Raw genomic sequence first — 24,211 nt, 5'->3', positions numbered from 1 at the left:
AGTTTTCTATTGCTGCTGTAACAAATTACCACAAACTTAGCGGCTCAAAACTACACAAATGTATTACCTTATAGGAAGTAATGAAATTTGTATTTTTTTTACAAACCATTGGGATTTTTAAGTTATCATAATTGTACTAGCTAGGATCTTCAACTTTACTAGGAGTGGTGGTAATGAGCACACTTATCTCATAATTGATTTGTAGATAATGCTTTTCTTTCCTCATAAAACTGATATATTTGCCCCAATGTTATCTTCAATGGTTATGTCAATCTTTTGCCTATAGTTGATGTTCTGCAAATATTCATGGAATAAAGGAGCTGAAATTTTTTTTAAAATGTATTACCTTATAGTTTTGGAGGTCAGAAATCTGAAATGGGTCTCACTGAGCTAAAACCAAGATGTAAACAGGGCTGTGTCCTTTCGGGAGGCTTTAAGGAGAACCCACTTCCCTGCCTTCTCTAGGCTTGGGACACCACCTGCGTCTCTTGGCTTCCCCTACTTTCAAGTCCACAGTCACATCATCCAACTTGTGCTTCCACCCTCCCATCTGCTTTTCTTCCTCTGACTCTTCTATTTCCCTTATGATTACACTGGGCCTGCCCAGAAAAACCAGGACAATCTCCTCTAGATCCTCTCTTAATCCCATCTACAGCAAAATCCTTTTGCTATGTAAAAGAACACTTAAAGATTCCAGGGACCACAATGTAGTCATCTTTGGGGGCCATTGTTTCTGCTTATCACAACTAGTTTTTAACATAACATAAGAGGAGTGAATAATAAGCCTGGAAACGAAGGCTAAGGCCAAATCAAGCTAAAGAATTTAGACTTTTCCTATTAAGAAACAGGCAGAATTTATTTACTTTCAAATGGGTGCACTGACATGGCTTAACATGTGAAAGGTATCACAGGGTATTAACTGCAAATTTTTCCCCGTCCCCAGCCATATGGTTTCCCTCTCTGGAGCCAATTATTTGCTTATCACCTTCTTATGTATTATTCCAGAAATGATCCATACCTTTTTTTTCAAACAAATAGTAACATAGCATAAAAATTGTTCTCTAACATTATGTTTTTACCTCAATAATATAAACTTGTATATCATCCCACAGCAGAAGAAAAGGACCTTCTTTACTCACTTTTACACATATATAGCTTTTCATTGCATAGACCAGTGGTTCCCATCAGAGTTTTTCAGTAGAACGGCCTGGGAGGATTTTGGAAAATCTCCGGGAGTTCTAGTTACTTATTTTTCTATAACAAAGTACCCCAAAAACCTAGGCACACAAAATAATAGTGATTTTGTTATGCTCACAATTTGGGGGGGGTGCCAATAAATTCTGTCAGGGTATAGTGGCGACAGCTTATCTCTGCTCCAAAACAACTGGGACCCACAGCTAGGGTGGCTCAGACAGCTGGGAGATGGCAGGAACAGCTCAATGAGAAGGGGTATTTGGAGCCTTGGTTCTACATCAGCTGGGATCTTTGTTTATTCTCCACATCGTGTCTTCTGAGGCTGGAATGTCCTAGATGTCCCCACCACTCACTTGTCTGGTACCTGAGCTGGGCTGTGTGATCTGCAATAGCTGGGAATAAATGAGGTGCTCTCTCTCTCTCAGGCTTCCTCAAACCTGGTGGTCTCAGGGTAGTTGGACTTATTACACAGCACTTGACTCACCCCAGAGTTGAAGTTCCAAGAGGCCAGAGCAAAAGCTATTATACAAAGCTTCCTGTGACTTAGCCTTGGAGTCCCAGACCATCTCTTTGACCACATTCTATTGGTCAAGCAAAACCCTAAACAAGTCCAGATTCCAAGGAAAAGGAATTAGACTCTGCCTTTCACACCTCTCAATAGGAAGAGAATCTGTAGCCATCTTAACATCCTGCACCCAGGTGACCTGAATGTGAAGCCAGGCTTAAAAACCAGTTACAGTTCTACCATCCCTTATTAACCAAGCCCCCACTGATGGATATGCAGGTTGCTTCACATTTTGCAGATAATACAGCACTCAGTAAGAACTGCCAGTGCCAACTCACACATGAGCAAGTAGAGGACACACTGGGGAAGGGCAACTGGAGGATTAAGGATTGGGAACTGGAAGTGTTTCAGTAGCAAAACGGCCTAATCAAGGTGCAGTGGAGGAACTCCAGTCTGAGCAGGGAGACCAGGCTGAGTGTCATCAGACTGGGATGCGGGGTAGAGATCATACAGCAGAGTGCAGATAGAAAGGAGCGAGCAGGAGGGGTGGCCTAAGTGCTGGGATTCTCATTAGCAAGCGATGGAAGACAGAAGTTAATTTAGTGGTGAACCTGGTGCTGCTTCTGGTGTGCGCTGCAGTGGTCACGGCAGGTTTCTTGGCTGAGGTGAGCCTGGAGACAGAACATGCAGGGTGAGGAGAATTTTAATAGGGAGTGAGGAAAGAGGAAGACAGCCTTTCACTGGCATTTCACCAGGGGCTGTTACCCATGGGGAAAGCCGCTTCTTGAGAGGAAGGATCCAACTCATGCAGGGTTTAGCTAACACCTGTCACACAGCAAATGTCTCAAAATACAATGCACTGTCCCTAATAATGGCAAGTGATTCTTATTAAAAGCTTAATAAATGGGAGTATTACTTTGGTGGCAACTGTTATTGCTTCTCGTTATTTCCAAACAGATCCATGTGCTGTGAGAAAAGCTTTGATCGGGCCATAATGTCTCTGAGCATAGGCCCAGTCTGGAGCAATTTCTCCACTGTCCCAGAACCACCACTGGTCTCCCTCCCGTACATGGGCACATCAGTGGGAGTCAACACTGACTGGACAGAAACATCCCTGGCAGCCCCTTTCCTGACCTCCCATCATCCTTCCAGACCCAGTATTTATCTCCTTGCCACCCCCAAATCTGAGACCAGGAGCTGATTTTCTTGGAGGCTGCACTAACATGTATTTCTAGAGTATTCAGGACTGGAAAGACCTTCTCTAAAAAGCTGTTCCAGTTCTGGGTGGCATACAGTAATGGACAGCAGAGCTAATTAATATCTGGATAGCACATGATGATACAGCTAATCCTACTCACCCTTTGGGTCTTAGCTTAAATGCCACTTTCTCCAAGAAGTCCTCCCTGCACCCTAAGACTGTTCACGCAGCTCTCAAAATGCACTTCCTTACACCCTGAATCTCCCTTGCCATGGTGATTAACATACTTGGTGATTATCCTTGCTTGAATCTCTGCCTCTGGAGAGATCTAAGGTGACCCCCAGCATTCCTCACCTCCTGTCCTGTATGCCTTAACACAGTCCCCTCCCCCTGAGAGTGGGCAGACCTGAGACTTGCCCCGATCAACAAGGAATGTGAAAGAATGTCAATATCCTGTGAAGACAGGTGAGACTTCATTCCCACAGACAGGAGCAAGAGACCTTCCATGAGGGCTTGGTCGCATTGGAGAAGTCCACATGGCATGGACCCACAGGTCACCTCTAGTGACCATAGGTGTGGTCTCCAGGGCCTGAGGGTAGAATCAGCCAACAGTCAGTCAAAAGCTGGGGCCACAGTCACACTATGGCAGGAAAGTGAATTCTGCCAATAACCCAACTGAGCTTGGAAGCAGATTTTTCCCCAGGTAAGTTTTCAATTGAGAACACAGCTCAGTAGACACTTTGATGCAACCTTCTAAGACTCTCAGCAAAGAAGCCAGCTAAGCCATGCTCACACTCCTGACCCACAGAAAGTGAGAAATAATAATGTGTGCTATTCTAAGCCTCCAAATGTGTGGCAATTCGGCAGAAATAGAGAACTAACACATGTCCCCACTAGACTCGAGCTCTGTGTGGACAGGGCCGCATCCATGTTCCCCGCCGTTGTATCCCTGGCACCTCATACCACACCTGGCACACAGGAGGTGCTCAACAAATATTTTTTGGATGAGTGATTAATATTTTGGATGAATGAATGATATTCCATCAGCCCTACAGTATTTACAACTATTCTATAAGAAGGATTATCTTTATTCAAGTTTAACTCAGAGTGAGAAAAAAATAAATGACACGTCCAAGATTCATGTAGAAAGGGAAGAGGGAGGAAATCTCATTCCAAGAGATGCTAAAGTCAAAGCCATTCACTAAAACCACAGCTACAGGAACAGTACGGGCTTTCCACCTGTACTGTGCACAACCAGCAGGAACCTACTGTCTCTCGCCTATCCCCAGAGCAGACATCACTAACCAGTCTCAGTAGGACTTTAGGCTGAGTCCATCACAAACCTTCTCAAGTGAACATTTTAGTAGCCACAGCAATTGATCAGAGCTGGCCCAGGAGAGGAAACGTCTTTATCCTTTGAGTCCTAGTTACAACCCATACTTCCAGGTAACTGAATTTAGGATCCGTACCCAGCAACGTCTGGGAAAGAATCTGAAAGAAACAAAAATCTGAGCGTAGAGAGGAGTGGTACACAGAAGAAGAAAATCCAAGAAAGGAGGTTGAGGAGAGAGAAAGACAATATTCCTAGAACTTTCCCTGGAGAGGAAACCCTCTCAACATTTCCAGACGGGAATTCCGCTAATGATCCATGCTGCAGCTGGAGTCTCTTATAGCTGAATTCCCTGAGTCAGCTGAGGGAGTCTTCCTTGTACAGTAATTGGATACAGAAATTAGAATCATCCCTTTTTTATTGTTAACATGGCCATGATATCTCCTACTTCTCTCTAAACACCCAGCTGATGATTGCACCAAGGGGTGCAATGGATTGAACATTTTCCATAGCTGATATTTTTATTGTTCTGACAATTAAGGTGTATGTGTGCCTGAGGGGCTGCAGTTAAGATATTTTAAACATTAATCTTCAGAAAGGAAAGCTAACGGTTTGAACAGGAGTATGTAAGCTGCCATAAAAGTGATAGAGCCTAAAGGTAAGAAAAAAGATTGAAAAGTAAGGAAAGCAATCAATGAGCTAGTTGTTTGGTTTTGACTTTCTTTTCTTATTTGTTAACAAATTGATTAAATCCCTTTGGCTCTAGGCATTGTATAAACCAGGGTTACCAAATAGATTGTGCTGACAATACCATCTCTCTTGCCCATGGCAGGCATTACTAATTAATCACATCCTTTTTTTCTCCCTGAGTCCCAGCCCGGTCTTGAAAACCAACCCACTGTGGGGCTTCAGGCAACCAATACCAATCTATCATTTGTATCTCCAGCAAAATGACTTGCCATCTGAGACTGTAACCACAGCCCCAACTCACAAGCTGTCAAGCAGAAAGTGATAGAGTAAAGAGGGGCTCAAGACACTGAACTCAGAGTGCCTGGATTTGAAGCCCACTTTGCGATTCCCCAGCCCTCACATGCCTGTTCTGTCACTGTTAAAGGGAGATAATGAGCGCATCTACCTCCCACAGAGCTGCAAGGACGGTTACATGAGCTATGATACAGATGTGGAAGAGCGCCTGGCACACACAAGCACTGGCTACTCTTTCTTAGACTGTATTTGGGTAGTTGAATTCCCTTTGTTCACTGTGCAAAATCGAGCCCTCCTACTCGGCTGTAAGCTGTTCAAAGGCAGGTACCACGTCTTAGCCTTCTTTGCATTCCAACATTTAATAGACAAATACTATGACAGCATTTATTAACCTGATGAATCAAACTCTTCCAGCCAGACCGGTGCACTCACTGCCTACCCCTCACCCCGTGTCTTGTACAGTTCTGCCTTCTGCACCTTCCATTCCTTTAAGGCTCCACATTATCTTTCTCCCCTCTCCCACTCTCTCCACCTCAGCCCCACCCCACCAAGATTCACCTGTTTCCTGCCCCTCCTTTAGAACCAGCCCAACAGGAATCATCATTAATCTGTTCACCAAATATTTCCAACCTTCTGCCTTCTGGCACACAGAAGGTCAAACACAAGGTCTCGCATATTTATTACTGCACCAGCTTATTAGTGAACAGCACATAAACAAAGAGAAAATTCATTTTCCCAGTGAAGTGTGGCAACTGTCCAACTGATGACATTTTCAGCTTGATACGGTAAGATGATGGTGACCGTGATTCGGCCTAAGTATATGCCATCTCACATGCAACTCCTTACAGACCCAGCTTGGGTCTTCTCCAGTGTCTCCTCTTTGATTTTATTACCAGTTTTCATTCGAATCCCCTGGGGAATGGGACAATTTTGTTTTTGTTTCTTGGTCAAAAACTGCTTGATTCTAAAAGTCTTGTGAGAGGACATGGGGACAAACGGGACTAATCGCACTGACCACAATGAAGTAGAGCCCACACAGTAGAACTGTATTTTCTGCTCTTCTCCTGTGGTCAGGTGAGGCTATAGGAAGAGTCTGGTCTGTGAGTGGAGAACTTGATGGCTCGTGCGAGGCCCTCCCAATCTCGCGTCTCTCTTTTGCCAACAATGATCCAACCTGCAGCTGCTCTCCCAGTCTGGTGTACAGTTGAAACAAGGCAGGACTGGGCCACCAGCTGTGCCAGCATGGACCAATGGCGTGAAAGAGAAATAAATCTTTGGTGGTCTTATCTTTACACCATCACTTCATCTATCCTGACAGATACATGACCTTAATTCAGCATCCCCCTTTAAGCCTGTTCCAGCTACCCGGATGCACAGTAATTTCTTCAAAAAGGCAAAAAAATAGTCTCTTGTTCATTGTCATCCCAAAACCTAACAGAGTCTCACACATAGTGTTCATCAAATGACGGTTGGATAAATGAGCAGCTGTTAATGTCTGAGCCTCTGGTTTCCCATCTATAAAACAGGATAATAAATGTCTTGCTCTCTCTACTTGGCAAAGTATTGTGGGGGGCTCAACGGGAATTATCTGTTAGAAAGTGCTTTGTGAGCTGTAAAATGATGAACACATCTGAAGCATTCTTATTAGATGATAAACTGAGAACAATTCTCAAAATTGGTTCATTCATTCATCATACACCTGGCACTAATTGGAATTCTTGGATTCTGTTGCTGTTCTTTATATACACAATTCTTAAATTCTTTTGCCGTTCTTAAATTCCGGAATAGTAATGCTGGTCACCATCTACTGAATGGTCACTATATACCAGGCACTGGGCTGAATACTTCCCGTGCCATTATTACTGGCAATCCTCAGTCACAGAAGATAGGTCCTATAGTAAGTTCTCACATAATGGCATCAATCGGGCCTTAGAATCTGTGCTTTTATGCAAAACCACATATAGTGAAAACAATTTCACCATAGGCTAACTGATACAAACAAAAAGTTAAGTTCCTAGAGCATATTTTTGGTCACAAAAACCTCACCAGACTTCTAAAGACCCAAAACACCTCTAATATTAAGCACTGAAATAAATGAAAGCTATGTATACATTTAAGAAAGATTAATTTTAAAAAGGAAGATAATTATTTACACAGGTATTTCAGTGTCGGGTTGCCAAGTGGCTAGCTCAGGATAGGAACCAATCCTGGACACAATGCCATTCCCTGGCAGGGGACACTCACACATACCCACTCACCCACATTGAGATCTTGGAAACATACCAGTTGACCTCCTGTGCACATCTTTGGGTTGTGGAAGGAAACTGGAGTACCCGGAGAAAATCCATCCAGTTACGGGGAGAACATACTGACTCAGCACAGAAGTGGACCTAGCCAGGAATCAATGTATTTTTCATCAATGTTGTAACAAAAAAAAATTAAATTAAATGGCATTATTAGAGAACATGCTGTATGTGCCTATCTTAGAGACAGCAAAACTGAGGTTTTATAAGCAGTAAGAAATATGCCCAATAGCAAATGATTAGAAAGTGTCAGAGTCAGGAGCTGGGTCAACAAACCCAACCATCTGGACTCCTTGGGGAGTGTAAACCCAAATACTTGGACTCCATGGAATGGAAGCTCCTAGCCAGAGCTCTATCCTACCTCCCAAGAAAGGAATAAACTAAACAGTTTTTGAACTGGGCATAGAGGGGCACTGCAGGCGCAGGTGCCCTTAGTGGAGCTATTGAAGGGACAATGACACTGTGTGTAAAGTGAACTGACTGGACGCTCATTATCCCCGAATTGTACGGGCTGAGCTGGTGCCAGGTGTCCTCAAGTGCACATCCACATGGCTGAGGTCTACTTCTAAGAAACTCACTCTAGGGAAAAAGTCAAAAAGCCAACAAAATAAGCATGTACTTTGCACATTGCAAAAGTTTATGCCATTAAAAGCATTTAAGTAGTGTCAGCCTCGGTGGCACCCATAGCTCAGTGGGCACCAGACACATACACGGAGGCTGGCGGGTTCGAACCCAGCCTGAGACAGGTAAAAATACAATGACAACTGTAACCCAAAAAAAAAGCTGGGTGTTGGAGCAGGCGCCTGTAATCCCAGTTACTTGGGAGGCTGAGGCAAGAGAATCGCCTAAGCCCAAGAGTTTGAGGTTGCTGTGAGCTGTGACACCATGACACTTTACACAGGGCAACAGCTTGAGACTCTGTCTCAAAAAAAAAAAAAAAAATACTGTCAGCCTCCAGCCTCACAGGTATTCATAGTGTAGTCACACAGGGCCCCCAGCTCAGAGGGGCCCATGCTTGGGATTTAATGCTCTGTAGTTGCTGTCTTAAAGTTCTCTAATTTTATCTCAAAGAGTTTGTGTTTTGTAAGTGATATACAGTGGGACAATAAAGGTTTGGCTCCTATACAATCCCGCTACATCCCATTTCCCAGGGAATGACTTAAGGGCCGCCTGTACCCCTAATCCTGGTGCTCCATTCCCCCTTCACTTTTCCCAGCTGAGGCAGATGGCGGCTGTGGCAGGTTGCTGGCACTGAGACCCCCTCTCCTATGCATACAAACTGGACATATTAGCTTGGACATATTATTTCACGTCTCAGCTTGGACATATTATTTCACATCTCTAAGCCTCAGTTTCCACATCTGTAAAATGAGGCTAAGAACAACCATTGCTCCATGTAACTGAGAGGATTAAATTTGAAAACCCTTACAGAGCATGTCATGTGGTGCCGCTCAATCCCTGGCGCCCATTACATGTTCCACAATAATCTGGGAGGTTGGTATTGTGATCCCAGTTAACAGATGAGAAAACGAGGCTCAGAAAGATAGTGCCATGCACCCAAGAAGCCCGTTAGTGAAGGAACTCAGGTGAAAACCTAGATCCACCAGATTCCAAACCCATTTGCTCAACACCATGCTCGCTGCCGCTCAGACAAGAGGGCCTCCTCTGATGGCCTGAGGTCCCACCTGGGTCTGCTCCTGAGTCTTTAAACCTCTGAACTTGGGATCTGGCAGGACCTTGCAGCTCTTAGAGCCCTGGCGGGATCAACATAACCTTACCAGGTAGCAACTGTGACCACCATTATGTACAAACCCCGAGAGACCACTCATGTCTGTTTAACTTCTCTTCTGCAGAGTCTCATACAGCGCCGTGCCCAGACAGGCCTTAATAAGTTCCTTTGATGAAAATCTATGTAGCTGTGAAGGCTGGGAAAGTATTCATTTTCCCTGGACCTACCTAATATTTGATGCTGACATCGAGCAGTAGGAGGCAAGCGACAAGAATAATTTAATAAAAGCACAATTGAAAGGAAAGGCAAGGGAGAGCAAAGTGGAACAAGGCAGGCCAGGCACCGACTGGATGTTTGAAACCAAGCTTTTATGTCTTTGAAACTGAATGCAGGAAAATTGCTGCCAGCCCTGTGGCTGATGGAGGGCTTCTTTTCCCCTATGGATTGCAGCATTGTTCGGGGGCCTCGGATCTCTAATCTCACGAATCGGGCATGCAGCCCCGAGATCTGTGCGGCTGGGCGGGTGTGAGTCAGCCCCGGGAGCCAGCGCAGCCTGGGCCTCGCTCAGAGTTCATGCCTGTCTCTGACACACCAGGAGAGGCGAGACGGGAGTGGGTGTTTGCTGACAAGCAGCTTCATGGGAACGCTTGCCTTGGCATTTCTCAGTGCTGAATCAGGGAGAAAAGTTGGGCAGAGTGCCTGTGGGGTTCAACAGAGAGAGAGAGAGAGAGAGAGACAGGATAGGAGGGAGGGAGGGAGGAAGTGCAGAGCGGCAGAGCTGGAGAGCCAACCACACAGAAAGCCGGGATAGCAAAAGCAGCATCACTCCCTGAGGCCTGCCAGGTGTTTCCAATGCACTCGCCCGGAGTGTCCTGGGAAAAGCTTTAAGTGACAAGAAAACCCCTGGAGGAACTTTATTCCTTTTTGCACACACACAAAAACTAAGATTAAGAAAGATCCAGGCTCGGCTCCTATAGCTCAACCGGCTAAGGCGCCAGCCATGTACACCTAAGGTGGCGGGTTCGAATCCCCAGCCCGGACCCGCCAAACAACAATGACGGCTGCAACCAAAAAATAGCCGGGCGTTGTGGCGGGTGCCTGTGGTCCCAGCTACTTGGGAGGCGGAGGCAGGAGACTCGCTTGAGCCCAGGAGTTGGAGGTTGCTGTGAGCTGTAATGCCACGGCACTCTACCCAGGGGGACAGCTTGAGGCTCTGTCTCAAAAAAAAAAAAAAAAAAGAAAGATCCAGAGGTGCTCAGCTATCTAGTCTGTCTCTCGGCTCAAATGGAATTCAAGCGCAAATCTAATAGCAAAGCCCTCTGCTCTTAGGTGTCTGACCCTTACCCACCTGCTACGACCTTCTGTTCCATGTTGTCTCATTCAGCTCTCAAATTTTTCTTCCCCAAAGGTTAAGGAGAGTCATCCAGACAAGAAATAAAGCAACTCCATCCAGGTAAACATAAAACACGTAAAGTCTCCAGCTTTTCTTACGGCTGAATAGTACTCCATGGTATACACATGCACGGTCTGTAACATTCTTCTCAGTAAAAAATATCTCAAAAATGGAAAAAAAAATCCAATGTTCTCAATACTAATATGAAATCAATATATAAACAATTATACACCCACATGAATGATAAAACACAAATATAGTCCTATAATCCTAGCACTCTGAGCGACCAAGGAGGGTGGATCACTTGAGCTCAGGAGTTCAAGACCAGCCTGACCAAGAGTGAGACCCCCAATTCCATCACTAATAAAAATAGAAAAACTAGCGAGGCGTTGTGGCAGTTACCAACTACTGCCAACTACTACTCAGGAGGCTGAGGCAGGAAGGATTGCTTAATCTCAAGGGCTTGAAATTGCTATGAGCTATGACATCACAGTACTCTACCCAGGGCAATAGAGTGAGACTCTGTCTCAAAAAACAACAACAACAACAAAAAATGCAAATATAGTCTAGCAAAGAGGGGAGAGGAGGGAGGAGAAGGGGGAGGCGAGAGGGCACTTGGTGGGATTTCATCTAAGATGCACAATTTGCAGGTGTTCAGCACACCCCTCTGGGTAAAGGGCCCAACTACAACTTGATCTCTACCTTAGATGTGAGAACAATGTAACCTAGAAATTTGTACTCTCATTTTAATTTGAAATAAAAAGAAATAAAGCAAACATTGAGAGTGGCGTTCATTTTCTCAGACTGACTGAGAGGAAGTAAACAGCCTCCAAACGTAGGGTCCTGGGTGGGCCCTATTCAGCCCCAAGTGGGGCAATCCTATACCTGACTATCTGATGGGGAGAGAAAAATCCACACCTCCTCATTCTTCCCTGATGTGTCATCTGGAGCAGCTCTGTCCAATAAAAAGGTAAGACAAGCCACATATAATTATAACCTTCTACTAACCACATCTTAAAATGAAAAAGGTGAAATTCATTTTAATAATATGCTTTATTTAACCCAACACATCCAAAACAGCGTTATTCAACATGCAAGCAATATAAAAAATTGTTAGCGTGCTATTTTACATTTTTGTCCTACTAAGTCTTCAAAGTCTACGGTGCACCTTGCACTTAGACCACACTTCAACTCAGACTAGCCTAGGCACACGGCCACTATACTGGACAGGGCAGGTCTATAGGACACCAAAATATCCAGATGAGCACAGCCTCAGTCTACACAACTAAAGGTGTTCTTTTTTAACTACCATATAGGAAAATTGATGTATAATTCTATGAATTTTCATATGTATAGATTCATATAACTACCATCATAATCAAGATACAAAACATTCTTTCATCACACCCAAAGAATTCCCTTGTGCTTGTCTTATTACAATTGAACTCTCCATCTTTCCCTAATCCCCCAGTCTCTAATCCTGGATCTGTTCTGTACAAATGAAATCTTATAGTCTGCCACATTTTGAGATAGGGCAGGCTTCTTTCAGCATAATGCTTCTGAGATCTATACAAATTTGTTGGAGACATCATTAGTCCACTTCTTTTGTTATGGAGTAGTATGACGTTGCATGTGTATGCCACAGTTCACTTATCCATTCAACTGCTGGAGGACATTGGAGTGGTTTGGGATGATTCTACAGAGAGAGCTGTCTGGACATATGTACAGATTTTTCTATGAACCTAAGTTTCCATTTCTCTAGGGTAAACACTCAGAAGCAGAATTATTGAGTTGTATGGCAAATGCATGTTTAACTTTAGAACAAATTATCAAATTGTCTCTCAGAGCAGTTGAGCCATTTTTTTCTATTCCCACCAATAAATGTGCAAGTTCCAGCTCCTCCACATCCTTGCCAGCACTGGGTATCGTCAGTATTACTTCTTTCGGCCATTCTGATAGGTCTATAGTTACATCTCATGATGGTTTCAATTTGCTTTTCCCTAATGACTAATGACTAAGCATCTTTTCATACCTTTCTTTGTCCTCCATATGTCTTCTTTGGTGACATGTCTAAGTCTTTTGTCCATTTTTTAATCAGGTCATATGTTTTCTGAGTTTTGAAAGTTTTAAATAGTCTAGATACATATTCCTTTGCTGGCTATGTAATGGGCGAATATTTTCTCCTGGTGTGTACCTTGTTTTTTATACTCTGAACATTGTCTTTCACACAGCATACGTTTTTAATTTTGATGGTGCCCAGTTTATTGATTTTTTTCTTTTATGGATTATGATTTTGTTATTGTGCATAAGAATTCATTTGGCTGTCCCCAGGTCATGGAGATTTTCTTTTATTAAGTTTTTGAATAACAAATCACCTTGGTTTCATAACCAAGGGATTATAGCTATCTAAAGAAATTCAGCTGTGAATTTTAGTTGTGAAAATCTGCAGTGTTGCATCCTTTCATTCAGATATTTAATAAGTAGAAAGTGATCACTAGTAAAACAATGATGCATAAGACTGGGCCCACAATAGTGGCTGCCATCAATGGAGGATCTAAGACCAGTCTCCACATAAATGTGAACTATAACTCAATTTGGCGCTACTGCCCCATTTTACCAGAGAAGAACCTGAAGCTTATAGAAGTTAAGCAATTTTTCATAGTCACACAGCCTGGAAGCAGCAAAGACAGGATCAGATATTCCAAAGCCCTCACAAATGGAAGTGTTCTCTGATTTCTAGCCAGAAAACAACTCTACCTTTCCAAGGTAATATACTGCCAATATGTTCTCCAATATAAACAGTTCTTTATATAGGAAAAATAAGGAAAAAATTAGTCCACAGAACCAACCTAACAGCCGAACAACCAGATCTTAGAAGGGAAAAAAAATCATTGAATTTCAAGGATCCAGGGCATCAGGGGAAAAAAAGAGAGAGAGAGAAAGAGATTCCTTTACAGACATCCCTTTGGATGAAGCATCGTTAGCTATTTTCGGTCCTTGCATTTGTCCTTCCAAATTTTACGTTCCCTGGAGCAATCCTCTGATTGACTTATCATGGGTCGTGTGACTGTGTTTTGACCAAGGAAGGATGGAACATCATGATTGACAGTCCAAACAAGACGATGTGCAATGAAGGATACAGACTCCTTCACTTGTCGAAAGGAATATTGAGGTCTTATTACCAAAGAAAAAGAGAAGAATGGCTCCTGGGATGGCAAAACCCACAGAGGCCCACCATGGCAGTGGCCTCCAAATCTTTAACCATGATTCACATTGAGAAATATATTTATTTCACCAACATGTGTCCCTACACACATGCAACTGAAATGAAATTTTCATATAACAACATGTCCCCTCACAATACGTAACATACACGGACACATCATATTCATTTCCTTTCATTTTTAAAAGGTGACTTTGTAACTCCCCTTGGATCACAGCCTGCAGACTGGAAAGCACTGCCCTCCGCTGGGATTTCCTTCTCTCTATCCATGAAGATTCCAGAAGGAAAGACATATGTCCAATAATCAAGATGTAGAGAGCTCCATAACGAATCCCCAGAGAACACGGGCCAAGCCCTCTCACAGGCAGAAGTGTGAACAGAGATGTAAAACTCCTGTGAATGAGAAACAGCTGATGAAACGTAGGTGTTTTCCCCACAGAGGTGGACCCTGAGATGAAGATGTGAGTGACCTCAGGAAGCACGGGGAGGGGTGGGGAAGTGAGGCAGGGAAGAGGTCACAGTGAGGGTGCTGTCACTGTCTGAGGCCTGTCTACATAGAAGCCCCTCTGAGAAACTGTGCAGAACACACCTTGGGACTTTCCCTCCAAGGAAGCCAGGGGTTCATGCACCCACAGCCATCCCCCCTTGTTGAAGTTTGATACATCATCCCCTGATATTTCCAGCCCAGCCCCCATGAGGGCCAAATTCCCGTAGCCACAGAACAGGCAGAGAGGCACCAGAAGCTTCAGGCTGTCAGAGAATTGTCCCCAGATGATCTCTGAGATGGGCCAAGAGTGCATAGTTCAAAGGTCCTCTCCCCTGCAGGATATAACTAGGAAGAAGGAGGAGGGGCTCATTTTCAGCCATTTTCTGCCATAGACGTCTGCCTCCTTTCCCCGATCACACCTCATAGTCAGGTACACCACAGTTGTCTGTAGCATCTTGGGATGGCCCAATCGCCTGATTTCTAACTTGACCAAGTGCTCTCAGCCTTACTGCCTGGTTCTCCTGCTTCAGCATTGCTGAAGAAAGACAAGAAGTCTAGCCAACAGGATCACTAGGCCTCCCTGGCTCCCAGGTTCCTAGCCAGTGTCCCAGAGGCTGTCTCACTCCAGGCCAACAACATTTCATTAGATCTTTATTCATCCTCTCCCTTCCCAGAGAAGATGGACCAGCTTCTGTCAAGGTACCAGTGAAAACGAACATCCAGGTACCAGGAATGGATCTAGTGCACAAACCTTGATTAATCACCTGCTGTTGTCTCAGGGAAATACAGAAGATAGATTCATTTCAGGAACCAGATCCAAGGGAATGGGAATAGAAGCAGGGTTGACAGGAGAGCGGCAAACTCTGAATCCGCAATTCCTGAAGGCAGCGCGTCTTAGCCCAGGCTGCACAGGGCATCATCTGAGGAGCTTTGAAAGGACACCAATTCCTAGGGTCAGCAGGGAATGGGCCAGATCCCAAGTTTAAGGACACTTTGCTAATTCCCCAAATTCTAATGTGCAGGAACAATAAGATGGGACATGAGGAAGAAATAACGTTGCAGTGGGGGCACTTATAGTTTTTTTTTCCCTTTTGAGATAACTTTGTATGTCATTCAATTTTCTCAGCAATACTGTATGTTAGGAATTACTGAACCCATCTCAAAGGTAACAAAACTGAGGCTCAGCATAATCAAGTAACTGCCCAAGTTCTCATTATCATGAGCAAAACAGCCAAAATTGCCGTCCAAGACTGTTTGAATCCAAAGATCATGACTCTACCCAATGTACTATCTCCCAAGTAAAATTTTAGTAAGATTAATAATGATAGAAAGGAGGCAGAAAAATAAATTTGAAAATGGAATGTCACTGGATAAGCCAAGACTGGGCTACACAAAGCACAGTGGGAGAAGGCACTGGACATCCAAGGCTGTTCCACACCAAGAAAAATGGAGCAGGGCCACCAAAGGGGGATGGAGTATCAGCCGACCCTGTCCCAATGTTCTCTGAGGCTAACCCTGCACTCGAGAATGTCTGTCTTCTGAAGTTAGCTCCATTGACCATATTCCCATCAGGCCCTAGGCTGTGAACATTGCGCCCACCCACTCAGGTTTGAGAGCCTCTCTCAGCATGGCTGATCTTCATCTCCCTGGCTCCACGCTGACTGTACTCAGCTGTAAGAATAAACTGACATCACTGCAACTAGCCTTCCCTCATTTCTGCAACTCATTTCTCTCTTCTCAGTAACTGCCTGGCTCTCTATGCACGGCAGCCCATCTGGTTGAAGGGATATCCTGCTGTTTATAGCCTCCATTGGGACTGCTCAAAAACAAGAGAAACCCTATCCATTTCTACTCCTCGGGTTTGCTCCATGAAACTGAATTTTATTTAAGCATCACATTTGGAGAAGGAAAAGGAATCTCTGTCTTTGCTTTCTTGACTGTATTTGTCAGCAACAAGATGTCCAATAAAGTAAAACTTCAGAATGGAAATCTCCCAAACACCATGTGATCCCAAAGTCCAGAGCACCTTCCAGTGAATATTGGAAAGCTAGAAATCTGGAAGGGGCCCTGGAGGTCACCCAGTAGAAGGGGAAGCCAAAGACCAAGGTGAGGAAGTGACTTGCTGCATATCACAGCATAAGGTGGTGGCAGGTGCAGATCAGACCCTGGTGCTTTGACCTCACATCCCCAGATGGTGTTTCCTGCACAGAGGCTGCAGCCCAAAGAAAGAGAAGAACAGCACACTCAAGGGGGACCCTGTGGGCTGGATGGAAGGTAGAACTGGTGCCAAGAAAAACAGCCCATATAAAACCTACAGGCTGTGCCCCAACTGTGATGAAAACAAGGTGATCTTTGCTATTTACCAACCCATCCTTCCCCAAGTTGATGAATACAAGGGCCACCATATTGCACGACTCCAGGGGACCCAACTCACAGCAGACTGTTAATCCATATTTTAGAAAGGCAGATGAACGTAAGCTCAACAAACATTAGCTATCCTTTTTCTTGTTTGACACTAACAGCAAGAACCAAGGCATTCATTGATAAGCGGTCTCTAAAAACAAACAGCAACTTAGGAATAACCCAAGAGATTTGGCTTTCAAGATTCAAAACAATGAATCTGTAAAAGTGAGCAGATCAAAAAGATGTCCAAAGGAAGATATTCAGCAAGAGGTGCCTAAGCACTCACACAGGTTAGCTTTGTGGTAGGACCAGTTCTGAGTAATTTATGTGTGTTAATCTTCACAAAAACTGTGACATGGGTACTATTATTGCCACCCATTTTCAGATGAGGAAACTGATATGAGGAATGATCAAGTAACTTGCAAATCACATACCTGGTAAATGGCCAGGTATGGTTCAAAGGCAGCAATCTGCCTCTCAACACGGTGTCCTTATCTATTCTCAGCATGGCCCCTTGTGTTATTTGCTCCTGCAAAGTGAGGGCAGTTGACCTACATGAAATTTGCAATGGGGGTGATGGTGAGGCAGGGATCTTGCTCCAGTGTAAGGAAGACATTTAGGTGAGGGAGACCACCACACTCAGATCTGGGAAATCTAGGAAGTGTTGATAGCATCCTCAGGGAAGCACAGGTCTGGCCAAGAGACCCAGAGCCCCTTAAACATCACCATGGGAGTTCAAGGAAAGGCTCTGGGCCTCTGGGAGCTCCTCCCTTCCTCCTGCACCCAACCTCCCTTTAAGGGTACAGAAGGAAAAGAAGGAAGAAAGATGCTTTAGGCCCCTCCCAACGAGGTCCACAGAAAATAGCCAGGGTAACTCAGGGTCTCCTCCAGCCTTCCTGAATCCAATAGAGAAGAGGTTTTTTTGTTCTTTTTTTTAATTTATCCCATTCTGTAACCTGAAGCAATTTACCTAATCTCTCCAAGTTTTGGCTTCTTTATCTCTATAAAAGAGAGTTCATGCCTATCTCACATACATGTTGTGGGAATTAAACTGAGATAATTTGTGAAAAAGAAACACAATGCCTGCCATCTGGCAGAAGACCAATAAACGATAGCTTCTGTGCACCCTTTTGGAATAAAGAACACTGTTAGGTTTCTACCCAATATTCATTATTCTTCTTTGTCAATAGACCCCTGATGTCATTCAGGGCTGCAATATGCCCAGAAAAAAAAAAAAAGATCACCTCCCAGACTCCTTTGCAGTTGGTCATATTTCAGTTCTGGCAAATGAGATGTAAGAAGATGATTTAGAAAGACGAGAAGGAGCTTCCAGGAAATTTATTGCTTCCCTAAAAATAGGGGGAACAGACTCAGCTAGCATTTTCTCTGACCCATGCCCTTTGCCCTGGCCTCTTCTTCTTATCTTAAAGTGCAGCCATCTCTCCACTATAAATAGAAAATCTCCAGGCTGAACATAAGGATCCAGGAGCCCAGATCCTAAATAATGTACTTTGATTAGTGTAGCAACTCTGGATTCCCTGACTCTTGATTCATTAAGTTAGAGAAATAAACCCTTAACAAGTTTTCCATTATTAGTAGCTGAACACATTTCTCACCAATATTTACTATCTAAGTTTGATGTATCGAGAGGCTGGGGTACTTGCCCAACACACCCTTCCCCAAAGTTGTCCAAGGTCATATCAAGAATAGACTGGTGGCAAAGTCAGGCCTGGTATCTGACTCTTAAATTTCCAACCCCAAAACTCTCCTAAGAGATTACATTTTCACGAAAGTTGTATGTATGTAAAGAATCAGAATGATTGGTATTACAAAGCACAAATGCACAGTTGTGCTCATGAATAATAAGCTCCCTTCTGGAAATTTAAGTAGCCAAATTTATTTTTTCAATCCGTGGATTTCATTTAATCTATATAAGTGACCGTTTTAATCTTGGGGCACATCACACATGAAACTCAGAAGAAAAACCATTAATCTACAGAGCCCAGCAAAAACACAAGGAAGCCCCTTTAGACCATCCAAAGAACATCATGCTGTGAAATCAACAAATAGAGCTGCCCTGATATTTATCCTACAGAAGATACTGGATTTAAAAAAGAAATGCCTTTTAACCACTTATAAATATTTTATAACCTGATCATTTGAGAAGTCAAGATTGAACAGCACTATCTCATAAATATAATCGTTGCATGTCAAAATTGTTTGGACTTAAATATATTATCTGACTTGGATGATTATAATTTGATGAAAGCTCTTGTTTGACTCAAAAAATGCAATTAATAAAACTATATCCAAATTCTCTTGATGGGAATTTGCATCTGCCACAAAGGTGTTAAATGTGAATTTGGTAAGAGTCCCTGGAAGTTTTGGATCCCTAGGAGAGGAAGCCCTACTCTTTGGCTTTGGAAAGAGTACATCCTTGGAACTGTACAAATTGGTATAGTTAGTGATGCTTAGAACTAACCTTGCCACCAAGCAATAGATCCCTAATGGGCTGGCTTCATGGTGATTCCCCCTGTGCCCTTGGTTATGCTCATGCACCTGATTCCCTGGTGATATCCAAGTAAAAACGTGACCCAAGTTGTGGAAGACTCTCTTTCATGGGAAGTTAGGACATGAACAGAGAGATATATCATTATGGAAAGTCTTTAGAATTTGATCAACTGGCTGGTAGCAACCTAGAATGTGAGCCCACAGACTACTGCTACTGAGATCCCAGGATCTTGTTTAGTTCTCACCCTTCCTAAGACCTTCTGATTCTGTGCGTTCTCCCAGGAATTGCCTAATGAATATCTCTGTTTAAACCTGAGCTAGACCAAATGAGTTTCTGTTGCCTAAAACCAAAGTATCTTAGTGAATACACTTAACACAATCATGTACCAATCCATTGGGTCACAGAGTCAGAAAGAAATATAAGAGATCTCCTAGTTGCTATCCACATTAAGGAAGAAACAAGCATCCAATCTTGAGCAAACAGGGGGTGGCAGAGAATCTGTCTTTAGGCCTCTAAGGAAGGTAATTTCAATATTCAGCTCTCATCTTCTGCCTACACCAAGAACCTTTCTTTCCCATGTCCTTTCTTCTACCTGTTACAGTACCAACAGAGTCGCTCAGGGAATGGGCTTTGGAGTTAGAATCCCCTAAGTTAGAATCTGACATTGCTGCTTTCTAGCTATGTGACTTAGAGTCTCTCTCTCCATGACTCAGCCCCATCCAGAAAGGGAATATTCATAGTGCTTACCTCATGGAGTTGTTGTGAGAATTAAATGAGTCAACTGATATAAAGTGCTCAGAACAGCACTCCAGCCTGATTTCTCCCACTGCCTACTCTTATATTTCAGGCACACCAAGCTACATGTGATCTTTCTTACCTAGAAATCTTAGGGTATCTTTGTAAATTCTGTTTTGTCTGCCTGAGAGTCCCCTGCCTGGTCCCCACAGACACCCACAGATAGATTTGCAAAAATGGCTCCAGTGTTCCACCCCTCCCTATGGCTACACTCTTTGCTATGTGATTTTATAGCTCTCCCTGTTAAGAGCTCTATATTCCTCACTCCATGAATCTGGACTCTTCATGTGACCTTCTTTGGCCAATAGAGTTCAGTAGAAATGATGTTATACCAGTTCTGTGCTTGGGCCTCAAAAGATATTGCATGTTTCCATTCTCTTCCTTTAGATCCCACCCAGTCACAAACCTAGACTAGCCTTACAAGTGATGAGAGGGCATGAACCAGCCTCCACCATTACCCCATGCCAAACTAGCCAATCCCTTGAAGCAGTACTGCCTAGCTGACCAGGCTCTGACCATCTATCTATAGTGGCCTCACTGTACCAGATAAAACCAGAAGAACCACCCAGCTGAACCCAGCTCAAATTGCCAACTCAATGAATCACAAACTGATTGTCTTTTAAACCACTAAATTTGGGGTGGTTTACTATGTTGTAAAAACTAACTAAAACATACCCTCTCTAAAACTCAATTTCCTCAATGATAAAATGGAAATCATGAAAGTAATAATAATAAAACCTACCTCATAAAGTGTGAAGATTAAAAGAGATCATGCTTGTAAAATGCATATATATCATTAAGTATTACATACCTATAAACCACCACAAACATTGCAATCATGTTATTGGATTCTTTGTCTCTTATCTGTGAATGTGGTAATAATGATATCTAATGAACAGGGTTGTTTTGTTTTATTTTGTTATGAGTTTTTGGGGGGTTTTGCTTTTTTTTTTTTTTTTAACTTTTATTGAGACAGTCTCACTTGATTGCCCCAGCATAGAGGGCCATGGCGTCAGCCTAGCTCATATCAACCTCAAACTCCTGAGTTCAAACCATCTGCCTTCCTCAGCCTCCTGAATATCTGGGAATACAGGTGCCTGTCTCCAATGCCCTGCTAATTTCTTGCTCAGGCTGGTTGCAGAGGTCCTGAGCTCACAGTGAGCCACTACACCCTGCCTATTGAACAAGATTGTTATGAGGAATTGAGAAAATATGTGTAATGTGCCTAAAACCATATTAGATACAGACAGAACATCAATAAATGGTGGTTACTGATGTGTTGTTGTTAAATATTATCACAGAGGGTTGGCTCTTTCACTCTCTTCCCTAGCCCTTACCACATCCCTCCGCCTCCACCCACTACCCTTCAGTTTTCTCACCTTGCCGGTTACACCTTGGCTCCCAGCCTTCAGCCTCAGGTGAAAGCACTGCCAGGCAGCACAGCTCACCTGGCCAAGGCAGCCAGAACCCCTGGGGCTCCTTGAACTTCAGCCCCTGTGAACCTCAGCCACTAGGGGGAGGCCTCATCTTCCAGTCACACAGAAAGAGGCTCCAGTCCCCTGCACCTTTCCCCTTCTTTGATCCTATACCCACCTTCTCCGAGAGCTCAGGATTTGGGAAGCCCCGCAGGTCCCATGGTCTGTGGGCCACACCCCCACAGTGACCACTCATCTGTTCACATCCCCCTTCCCTCCTGAGTGGGGAGTGACCCATCCCCCAACCACCTTGGGCAGACACCAGTGGCGACACTTCCCCGGCTCCGGGCAACCTCTCAACCTACGTGAGCGGTTTCATAATTCATGCCTGCCCATCAGCGGACAGATTTAGCCTGCTGCCTGCTGAGTCTGAAAATACTGAATATTAAAATATCCCAGACGCTCGCCCTTCTGACGCCCTCGCCTCTCTCGGATTCACATGCAGTTGGCTGCACAAACAATTCCAGGGACACACATCAACTTGTCGATTAAGTAGGTCTGGAGCACCCGCATGTGTAACTTCCATTGAAAAGGGGGCGAGGACAGTATTCAGGGCCATGTGTTAGGTATGTGACCTTGAAGAAGTCCTAGTCTTCTGGCTTCAGAGCCTATGTGTTTTCTTCTTTACCACATTGCTGCTTAAACTCTCTAGGTCCTTTTGTAGGCTATATTTGCCATAAAGAGAAGCAGGAATCTTATTTAAAGGATTTTACTAAGAAAAAAAATACAAAAAGACCTACAGACAGTCTCTGTCCACCCAGGATAGCAATAGAGAGGCACCCAGGAATTAAAACCTGCCAGTAATAAGGATAAACAAGCAGAGGAGTCTTATATGTGGTAAAGGAAGGGGTGTGTGTGCATGGATGTCTCATACCCCTTTACTGAAAGTCTAGCCATCTAGTGACTTCCCTCCTGCACATCAAAAACTGCCACATATTTCCCACCTTTGATATTTAGTTTTTAAAACTTCAATTCAAAGAACACCTAGGCCTTTGCTAATGCACACACCTTTGCTAATATCCAATAATGACCAGCTGCAAAAGAAGTGGCTAAAACCAACAGAAGTCTGTCCTCTCCCAGTTCTGGAGGGAAGAAGTCTGAAATCAAGGTGTTAGCAGAGCTATGCACAGCCCTCCCCTCCACCCCAGGCTCTCAGGGAGTCTCATTCATTGCCTCGTCCAGCTTCTGGTGGCTCCTGGCATTCCCTGCCTTGTGGCAGCCCAACTCTAGTCTCTGCTCCATCTTCACATGGCCTTCCTCCCTGTCCCTGTGTGTACTCTCCTCTTCTTATAAGGACACTTGAAGTGAATTTCAAGCCCCCCCATCCATGAAGATCTCATCCCAATCTTTACCTTAATTGGATCTGTAAGACCCTATTTCCAAATGTTTTAGTCTGTTCAGGTTGCTATAACAAATACCTTACACTGGGTAATCTATCAACAATAAAGCTTTATTACTCATAGTTTTGGATCCAGGGTATATCAAGGTCAAAGCTCCAGCCAATTCAGTGTCTAGTTAGGAGTGGTTCCCTGCTTCAAAGGTGGTGCCTTCTTACTATGTCCTCACATGGTGGAAGAGACAAACAAGGTCCCTCAGCCTTCTTTTAGAAGGGCACTAATACCATTCACGAGGGCTTCATCCTCATGACCTAGGCACTCCCCAAAACTTTACCTCTTACAACCAACACATTGAGGATTCAATTTCAACATACGAAAATTTAGGAAGAATGAAACACTAAGACAATAGCACCAAATAAAGTTGCATTCTGAGGTTCAAGGTGGGCATGAATTTTGGAGTGTCACTATTCAGCCCACAGCACCCACCTTGTCTATAACTTGTATTAATGTGAGGGTTTCCTCTCCCTTTGGAGGAATGGAATGTGGGTGAAGGCAATGTTGTTCATTTAACCCCTTTTTGGTACATTAAGCAGGCTTCTTCCACAAGACCCTCCTACTAGGTTCACAATCAGGAGGCTGCAGGGAGGTGATCCAAAATACTGATCGTACACAGGAAATCACACTTTACAAAACATAGCATCCTATTTACTCTCCACAGCAGCCCTATGAGGTACGTAGCATTACCCTTTATTTTACAGAAGAGGAAAGAAGTTTTGGGGGAAAGGGGATCATCTCAGGTCTCATCAGCCAAAGAGGGGCAGGACCTCAAATCCAGGCTTTCTGATTCCAGTCCAATTCTCCATCCTCTGTGCTCTACCCACTGTACCCCACTTAGGTTCCCTGTAAGCTGAAGCCAGATCTCTCTTAGGAAGAGTGACAGAAGTCAGGTTTATACCTCTTGTCCCAGTGCATGTTGTTAGCTCTCCCTTTCATTCCCAGAACTATCCCATTTAGATAGAAATTATATGATCACCTTCTCAGTAGTCTTAGCCACAAACCTCCATGCGGTGCCCTAGGACCACCCCTCACTCTGTTAGCTTCAGGGAACAGAGCTATTTTCCTCCCTCTGTTTCTTTTTTCTTCTGAATAAGCTTTGTGACAAAGAAGTATGAGGCTTTGCCAAGGTTAGCGAAGTGGTATATGTGCATATTACATCCTTCAAGGAAACTACAGCTCTCTCTAAATCTCTCAATGTCTATCCGTCCTTGAGACATGTTGAGCTGGGTCAAAAGTCAAAGCAGAATTGAGAGTGAGCTTTGCTCCCAACACACACTACAAAGCAG

The sequence above is a fragment of the Otolemur garnettii genome, unplaced genomic scaffold, assembly GCF_000181295.1.
Source record: "Otolemur garnettii isolate 467f Iridium unplaced genomic scaffold, OtoGar3 scaffold00004, whole genome shotgun sequence".
NCBI classification, from domain to species: Eukaryota; Metazoa; Chordata; class Mammalia; order Primates; family Galagidae; genus Otolemur; species Otolemur garnettii.
Note: the sequence above shows the minus strand (reverse complement) of the source record.